Source organism: Labrus mixtus, unplaced genomic scaffold, assembly GCF_963584025.1.
Source record: "Labrus mixtus unplaced genomic scaffold, fLabMix1.1 SCAFFOLD_185, whole genome shotgun sequence".
Lineage (NCBI taxonomy): Eukaryota > Metazoa > Chordata > Actinopteri > Labriformes > Labridae > Labrus > Labrus mixtus.
The window spans coordinates 7,501-15,000 of NW_026870331.1; the positions used below are offsets into that span (position 1 = coordinate 7,501).

The window sequence follows — 7,500 nt, forward strand, 5'->3', positions numbered from 1 at the left end:
GGCCCCTGTCTGCACACAATAATGGCTTACAGCCAAACCACCCTGAACACGCCTGATCTCGTCCGATCTCGGAAGCTAAGCAGGGTCGGGCCTGGTTAGTACTTGGATGGGAGACCGCCTGGGAATACCAGGTGCTGTAAGCTTTTTAATTTTTTTGATCATATGTTTTTTTTTTATCATATAGAGACATATTCACATGTCCAAAAATTCAGCCAGAATCAAGGGCATGATATCTTTAAAAGGCCCCTTTCTGCACACAATAATGCCTTACATCCATACCACCCTGAACACGCCCGATCTCAGAAGCAAAGCAGGGTCGGGCCTGGTTAATACTTGGATGGGAGACCGCCTAGGAATACCAGGTGCTGTAAGCTTTTTCAATTTTTTGATCATATGTTTTTTTTTATCATAGAGAGACATATTCACATGTCCAAAAATTCAGCCAGAATCAAGGGCATGACATCTTTAAAAGGCCCCTCTCTGCACACAATAATGGCTTACGGCCATACCACCCTGAACACGCCTGATCTCGTCCGATCTCGGAAGCTAAGCAGGGTAGGGCCTGGTTAGTACTTGGATGGGAGACCGCATGGGAATACCAGATGCTGTAAGTTTTTTCATTTTTTTGATCATATGTTTTTTTTTTATCATATAGAGACATATTCACATGTCCAAAAATTCAGCCAGAATCAAGGGCATGACATCTTTAAAAGGCCCCTTTCTGCACACAATAATGACTTAAGGACATACCACCCTGAACTTGTCCGATCTCGGAAGCTAAGCAGCGTCTGGCCTGGTTAGTACTTGGATGGGAGACCGCCTGGGAATACCAGGTGCTGTAAGCTTTTTCATTTTTTTTGATCATATGTTCTTTTTTTATCATATAGAGACATATTCACATGTCCAAAAATTCAGCCAGAATCAAGGGCATGACATCTTTAAAAGGCCCCTTTCTGCACACAATAATGCCTTGCGGCCATACCACCCTGAACACGCCCGATCTCGTCCGATCTCAGAAGCTAAGCAGGGTCGGGCCTGGTTAGTACTTGGATGGGAGACCGCCTGGGAATACCAGGTGCTGTAAGCTTTTTCATTTTGTTTAATCATATGTTTTTTTTTATCATATAGAGACATATTCACATGTCCAAAAATTCAGCCAGAATCAAGGGCATGACATCTTTAAAAGGCCCCTTTCTGCACACAATAATGGCTTACGGCCATACCACCCTGAACACGCCCGATCTCGTCCGATCTCGGAAGCTAAGCGGGGTCGGGCCTGGTTAGTACTTGGATGGGAGACCGCCTGGGAATACCAGGTGCTGTAAGCTTTTTCATTTTTTTTGATCATATGTTTTTTTTATCATATAGAGACATATTCACATGTCCAAAAATTCAGCCAGAATCAAGGGCATGACATCTTTAAAAGGCCCCTGTCTGCACACAATAATGGCTTACGGCCATACCACCCTGAACACGCCCGATCTCGGAAGCTAAGCAAGGTCAGGCCTGGTTAGTACTTGGATGGGAGACCGCCTGGGAATACCAGGTGCTGTAAGCTTTTTCATTTTTTTGATCATATGTTTTTTTTTTTTCATATAGAGACATATTCACATGTCCAAAAATTCAGCCAGAATCAAGGGCATGACATCTTTAAAAGGCCCCTTTCTGCACACAATAATGACTTATGGCCATACCACCCTGAACACGCCCGATCTCGTCCGATCTCGGAAGCTAAGCAGGGTCGGGCCTGGTTAGTACTTGGATGGGAGACCGCCTGGGAATACCAGGTGCTATAAGCTTTTTCATTTTTTTGATCATATGTTTTTTTTTTTTCATATAGAGACATATTCACATGTCCAAAAATTCAGCCAGAATCAAGGGCATGACATCTTTAAAAGGCCCCTTTCTGCACACAATAATGGCTTATGGCCATACCACCCTGAACACGGCCGATCTCGTCCGATCTCGGAAGCTAAGCAGGGTCGGGCCTGGTTAGTACTTGGATGGGAGACCGCCTGGGAATACCAGGTGCTGTAAGCTTTTTCATTTTTTTGATGATATGTTTTTTTTTATCATATAGAGACATATTCACATGTCCAAAAATTCAGCCAGAATCAAGGGCATGACATCTTTAAAAGGCCCCTGTCTGCACACAATAATGGCTTACGGCCATACCACCCTGAACACGCCCGATCTTGTCCGATCTCGGAAGATAAGCAAGGTCGGGCCTGGTTAGTACTTGGATGGGAGACCGCCTGGGAATACCAGGTGCTGTAAGCTTTTTCATTTTTTTGATCATATGTTTTTTTTTTATCATATAGAGACATATTCACATGTCCAAAAATTCAGCCAGAATCAAGGGAATGACATCTTTAAGGCCCATTTCTGCACACAATAATGGCTTACGGCCATACCACCCTGCACTCGTCCGATCTCGGAAGCTAAGCAGGGTCGGGCCTGGTTAGTACTTAGATGGGAGACCGCCTGGGAATACCAGGTGCTGTAAGCTTTTTCATTTTTTTGATCATATGTTTTTTTTTATCATATAGAGACATATTCACATGTCCAAAAATTCAGCCAGAATCAAGGGCATGACATCTTTAAAAGGCCCCTTTCTGCACACAATAATGGCTTACGGCCATACAACCCTGAACTCGTCCGATCTCAGAAGGTAAGCAGGGTCGGGCCAGGTTAGTACTTGGATGGGAGACAGCCTGGGAATACCAGGTGCTGTAAGCTTCTTCATTTTTTTGATCATATGTTTTTTTTTTTATCATATAGAGACATATTCACATGTCCAAAAATTCAGCCAGAATCAAGAGCATGACATCTTTAAAAGGCCCCTTTCTGCACACAATAATGGCTTATGGCCATACCACCCTGAACTCGTCCGATCTTGGAAGCTAAGCAGGGTGGGGCCTGGTTAGTACTTGAATGGGAGACCGCCTGGGAATACCAGGTGCTGTAAGCTTTTTCATTTTTTTGATCATATGTTTTTTTTTTATCATATAGAGACATATTCACATGTCCAAAAATTCAGCCAGAATCAAGGGCATGACATCTTTAAAAGGCCCCTTTCTGCACACAATAATGGCTTACGGCCATACAACCCTGAACTCGTCCGATCTCAGAAGGTAAGCAGGGTCGGGCCAGGTTAGTACTTGGATGGGAGACAGCCTGGGAATACCAGGTGCTGTAAGCTTCTTCATTTTTTTGATCATATGTTTTTTTTTTATCATATAGAGACATATTCACATGTCCAAAAATTCAGCCAGAATCAAGAGCATGACATCTTTAAAAGGCCCCTTTCTGCACACAATAATGGCTTATGGCCATACCACCCTGAACTCGTCCGATCTTGGAAGCTAAGCAGGGTGGGGCCTGGTTAGTACTTGAATGGGAGACCGCCTGGGAATACCAGGTGCTGTAAGCTTTTTCATTTTTTTGATCATATGTTTTTTTTATCATATAGAGACATATTCACATGTCCTAAAATTCAGCCAGAATCAAGGGCATGACATCTTTAAAAGGCCCCTTTCTGCACACAATAATGGCTTACGGCCATACAACCCTGAACTCATCCAATCTTGGAAGCTAAGCAGGGTCGGGCCTGGTTACTAGTTGGATGGGAGACTACCTGGGAATACCAGGTGCTGAAAGCTTTTTCATTTTTTTGATCATACGTTTTTTTTTTATCATATAGAGACATATTCACATGTCCAAAAATTCAGCCAGAATCAAGGGCATGACATCTTTAAAAGGCCCCTTTCTGCACACAATAACAGCTTATGGCCATACCATCCTGAACACGCCTGTTCTCGTCCGATCTCGGAAGCTAAGCAGGGTCGGGCCTGGTTAGTACTTGGATGGGAGACCGCCTGGGAATACCAGGTGCTGTAAGCTTTTTCATTTTTTTGATGATATGTTTTTTTTTATCATATAGAGACATATTCACATGTCCAAAAATTCAGCCAGAATCAAGGGCATGACATCTTTAAAAGGCCCCTTTCTGCACACAATAATGGCTTACGGCCATACCACCCTGAACTCGTCAGATCTTGGAAGCTAAGCAGGGTTGGGCCTGGTTAGTACTTGGATGGGAGACCGCCTGGGAATACCAGGTGCTGTAAGCTTTTTCATTTTTTTGATCATATGTTTTTTTTTTATCATATAGAGACATATTCACATGTCCAAAAATTCAGCCAGAATCAAGGGCATGACATCTTTAAAAGGCCCCTGTCTGCACACAATAATGACTTATGGCCATACCACCCTGAACACGCCCGATCTCGTCCGATCTCGGAAGCTAAGCAAGGTAGGGCCTGGTTAGTACTTGGATGGGAGACCGCCTGGGAATACCAGGTGCTGTAAGCTTTTTCATTTTTTTGATCATATGTTTTTTTTTTATCATATAGAGACATATTCACATGTCCAAAAATTCAGCCAGAATCAAGGGCATGACATCTTTAAAAGGCCCCTTTCTGCACACAATAATGGCTTAAGGACATACCACCCTGAACTTGTCCGATCTCGGAAGCTAAGCAGCGTCTGGCCTGGTTAGTACTTGGATGGGAGACCGCCTGGGAATACCAGGTGCTGTAAGCTTTTTCATTTTTTTTGATCATATGTTCTTTTTTTATCATATAGAGACATATTCACATGTCCAAAAATTCAGCCAGAATCAAGGGCATGAGATCTTTAAAAGGCCCCTGTCTGAACACAATAACAGCTTACGGCCATACCACCCTGAACACGCCTGATCTCGTCCCATCTCGGAAGCTAAGCAGGGTCAACTTTTATCAATCAATCAATCAACTTTAATTTGTATAGCGTCAACTCATAACAAGTGTTATCTCGAGACACTTTACAAGAAGCAGGTAAAATACCTTACTCATTGTCTGTTAACATTACAAAAGAGCAGGTAAAAGACCTTACTCATTGTTATGTTACAAAAAGCAGGTAAAGGACCTTACTTATTGCTATGTTACAAAGATCCGGCCTATCCATCATGAGCACTTTAGCAAAGCAGCAAAAGTTACAGTGGTAAGAAAAAACTGCCTTATTAAAAGGCAGAAATCTTCGGCCGGATCCCCGGCTCATGACGAAACAGTCTTCACAGGCCTAGACTGCGCCGGGCTTGGAAAGGATTAGGGGGAGAGATGGGATAAGATGCAAGAAGAGGGATAGAGAGCAAGGGGGTGGGGGGAGGTAGACCGTCCATCAGCAATCCGGTGGGGAGGGGAGGGGGTGTGGGGGGTTGTTCTGGCAGGCCGCCAACCCACGATCCGGTGGGGAGGGGGTAGTGGTGGGGTGGGGGTTGTTCTGGCAAGCCGTCAACCGATGATCTTGAGGAGCCTAGGGGAGCTCAAGAGATCCCAGGAAAGTAGGTGGTTAGTGACTGAGATTTATAGATAGATACATGCAGTAATATGATGTACTGTATATGCATAGAGAGAGAGAGAGAGAGAGAGAGAGAGAGAGGAGCTCAAGGTGCCAGTTCCCCCGGTAGTCTAAGCCTATAGCAGCATAACTAAGAGCTGGTCTACACCATCACCAGCCCTAACTATAAGATTTATCAAAAAGGAAAGTTTTAAGTCTAATCTTAAAAATACAGACTGTGTCTGCCTCCCGGACCCCGGCTGGAAGGCGGTTCCAGAGGAGAGGAGCCCGATAACTGAAGGCTTTACCCCCCATAGTACACTTGGAGACTGTAGGTACCACCAGCAGGCCTGCACTCCGGGACCGCAACGCTCTCAAGGGACAGTACGGCACTAGTAGCTCCTTAAGATAAGATGGTGCCTGGCCATTTAGAGCTTTGTAGGTGAGAAGAAGGATCTTGAATTCTATTCTAGACTGTATAGGGAGCCAGTGCAGAGAAGCCAGGACAGGAGTAATGTGGTCCCATTTCCTGGTTCTGGTCAGTACACGAGCTGCAGCATTCTGGACCCGTTGAAGAGTCTTTAGAGATTTGCCAGAGCACCCTGACAAAAGAGAGTTACAATAATCCAGTCTGGAGGTAACAAATGCATGAACTAGTTTTTCTGCATCACTTTGCGACAGGATATTCCTGATCTTGGATATATTACGAAGGTGAAAGTAGGCTGTTCTTGAAACTTGACTGATGTGAGAGCTAAAAGACATATCTTGATCAAAAATAACTCCTAGATTCCTAACAGTGGTGCTAGATGCCAGGCTGATGTCATTAAGGACAGTCACATCACTAGAAAAAGTCTCTCTGAGGTTCTTAGGGCCTAGCACAATAACTTCAGTCTTGTCTGAGTTAAGTAGCAAAACATTTCTGGTCATCCAGGTCCTAACGTACTTAAGGCATGTTTCTAGCTGACATAACTGACTGGTACCATCGGGCTTCATTGATACATAAAGCTGAGTATCATCTGCATAACAATGAAACTGTATGGAGTGTTTCCTCATAATATTTCCCAGAGGAAGCATATATAATGTAAAAAGAATTGGTCCAAGCACTGAACCTTGTGGGACTCCATGGCAAACTTTAGTGTGCATAGAGGACTCATCATTAACATGTACAAACTGAGATCGGTCTGATAAGTAGGATTCAAACCAACTTAAAGCAGTCCCTGTAATTCCAAGCAAATGCTCCAGTCTGTACAACAGGATCCGATGGTCAATGGTGTCAAAAGCAGCACTAAGATCTAACAAGACGAGCACAGACAGAAGTCCCCTGTCTGAGGCTAGAAGTAGATCGTTTGTAACTCTAACTAGTGCAGTCTCAGTGCTATGGTGGACTCTAAATCCTGACTGGAACTCTTCAAATAAACTGTTGTCATGGAGAAAGTCACACAGCTGTTTAGCTACCACCTTCTCCAGGATCTTCGAGATAAAAGGAAGGTTGGATATAGGTCTGTAGTTAGCCAGAGTTCCTGAGTCCAGAGTAGGCTTTTTAAGTAGAGGTTTGATTACCGCTACTTTAAATGTCTGTGGTACATAGCCTGCCAGTAAAGACATATTGATCATATCTAATATGGAGTTGCTAACTAAGGGAAAGACTTCCTTAAACAGCTTGGTTGGGATTGGGTCCAAAATACAGGTTGACGGTTTCGATGCAGAAAAAATGGAATGTAGCTCTGAAAGGTCGATTGGAGAAAAACAGTCGAGACTAATATCTGGTCCTGGAACTGTCTCTGCCGTAACAGACGTATCTGCACCAGGTAAGGGCAGGAGGTTACCAATTTTGTCTCTGATGTCTAGAACTTTGTTGTTGAAAAAGCTAAGGAAATCATTACTGCTGAGGGCTAGAGGAATACAAGGCTCAATGGAGCCATGACTCTCTGTCAGCCTGGCTACAGTGCTGAAAAGGTATCTAGGATTGCCTTTGTTTTCCTCGATTAGAGAGGAGTAGTAGGCAGCTCGGGCGTGACGTAGAGCCTTCATATATCTTCTATGACTATCCTGCCAGAAAAAACGAGATTCTACCGTTTTGGTCGAACGCCATATTCTTTCAAAATTCCGTGATGATTGTTT

At 43.9% G+C, this 7,500-nt stretch overlaps 9 non-coding genes and 9 pseudogenes across 9 annotated transcripts; all 18 read left to right on the forward strand.

Annotated features, from left to right (window-relative positions):
• Positions 1–24: 24 nt before the first annotated feature.
• On the forward strand, positions 25–143 carry LOC132968717 (5S ribosomal RNA). Its single transcript, XR_009671304.1, has one exon. It is a non-coding gene; the product is annotated as a 5S ribosomal RNA (ribosomal RNA).
• A 122-nt stretch (positions 144–265) lies between these two features.
• Positions 266–374, forward strand: LOC132968688 (5S ribosomal RNA; annotated as a pseudogene).
• Positions 375–495: 121 nt separating this feature from the next.
• Positions 496–614, forward strand: LOC132968626 (5S ribosomal RNA). Its single transcript, XR_009671259.1, has one exon. It is a non-coding gene; the product is annotated as a 5S ribosomal RNA (ribosomal RNA).
• A 354-nt stretch (positions 615–968) lies between these two features.
• On the forward strand, positions 969–1,087 carry LOC132968630 (5S ribosomal RNA). Its single transcript, XR_009671263.1, has one exon. It is a non-coding gene; the product is annotated as a 5S ribosomal RNA (ribosomal RNA).
• A 122-nt stretch (positions 1,088–1,209) lies between these two features.
• LOC132968623 (5S ribosomal RNA) lies at positions 1,210–1,328 on the forward strand. Its single transcript, XR_009671256.1, has one exon. It is a non-coding gene; the product is annotated as a 5S ribosomal RNA (ribosomal RNA).
• A 121-nt stretch (positions 1,329–1,449) lies between these two features.
• LOC132968656 (5S ribosomal RNA) lies at positions 1,450–1,558 on the forward strand (annotated as a pseudogene).
• A 122-nt stretch (positions 1,559–1,680) lies between these two features.
• Positions 1,681–1,799, forward strand: LOC132968708 (5S ribosomal RNA). Its single transcript, XR_009671296.1, has one exon. It is a non-coding gene; the product is annotated as a 5S ribosomal RNA (ribosomal RNA).
• Positions 1,800–1,921: 122 nt separating this feature from the next.
• Positions 1,922–2,040, forward strand: LOC132968720 (5S ribosomal RNA). The gene has a single exon (XR_009671307.1). It is a non-coding gene; the product is annotated as a 5S ribosomal RNA (ribosomal RNA).
• Positions 2,041–2,161: 121 nt separating this feature from the next.
• Positions 2,162–2,280, forward strand: LOC132968737 (5S ribosomal RNA). Its single transcript, XR_009671323.1, has one exon. It is a non-coding gene; the product is annotated as a 5S ribosomal RNA (ribosomal RNA).
• A 120-nt stretch (positions 2,281–2,400) lies between these two features.
• LOC132968655 (5S ribosomal RNA) lies at positions 2,401–2,509 on the forward strand (annotated as a pseudogene).
• A 121-nt stretch (positions 2,510–2,630) lies between these two features.
• On the forward strand, positions 2,631–2,739 carry LOC132968680 (5S ribosomal RNA; annotated as a pseudogene).
• A 123-nt stretch (positions 2,740–2,862) lies between these two features.
• Positions 2,863–2,971, forward strand: LOC132968666 (5S ribosomal RNA; annotated as a pseudogene).
• A 122-nt stretch (positions 2,972–3,093) lies between these two features.
• LOC132968682 (5S ribosomal RNA) lies at positions 3,094–3,202 on the forward strand (annotated as a pseudogene).
• A 122-nt stretch (positions 3,203–3,324) lies between these two features.
• On the forward strand, positions 3,325–3,433 carry LOC132968667 (5S ribosomal RNA; annotated as a pseudogene).
• Positions 3,434–3,553: 120 nt separating this feature from the next.
• Positions 3,554–3,662, forward strand: LOC132968695 (5S ribosomal RNA; annotated as a pseudogene).
• Positions 3,663–3,784: 122 nt separating this feature from the next.
• Positions 3,785–3,903, forward strand: LOC132968635 (5S ribosomal RNA). The gene has a single exon (XR_009671269.1). It is a non-coding gene; the product is annotated as a 5S ribosomal RNA (ribosomal RNA).
• A 121-nt stretch (positions 3,904–4,024) lies between these two features.
• On the forward strand, positions 4,025–4,133 carry LOC132968664 (5S ribosomal RNA; annotated as a pseudogene).
• A 122-nt stretch (positions 4,134–4,255) lies between these two features.
• LOC132968726 (5S ribosomal RNA) lies at positions 4,256–4,374 on the forward strand. Its single transcript, XR_009671313.1, has one exon. It is a non-coding gene; the product is annotated as a 5S ribosomal RNA (ribosomal RNA).
• Positions 4,375–7,500: the final 3,126 nt, after the last annotated feature.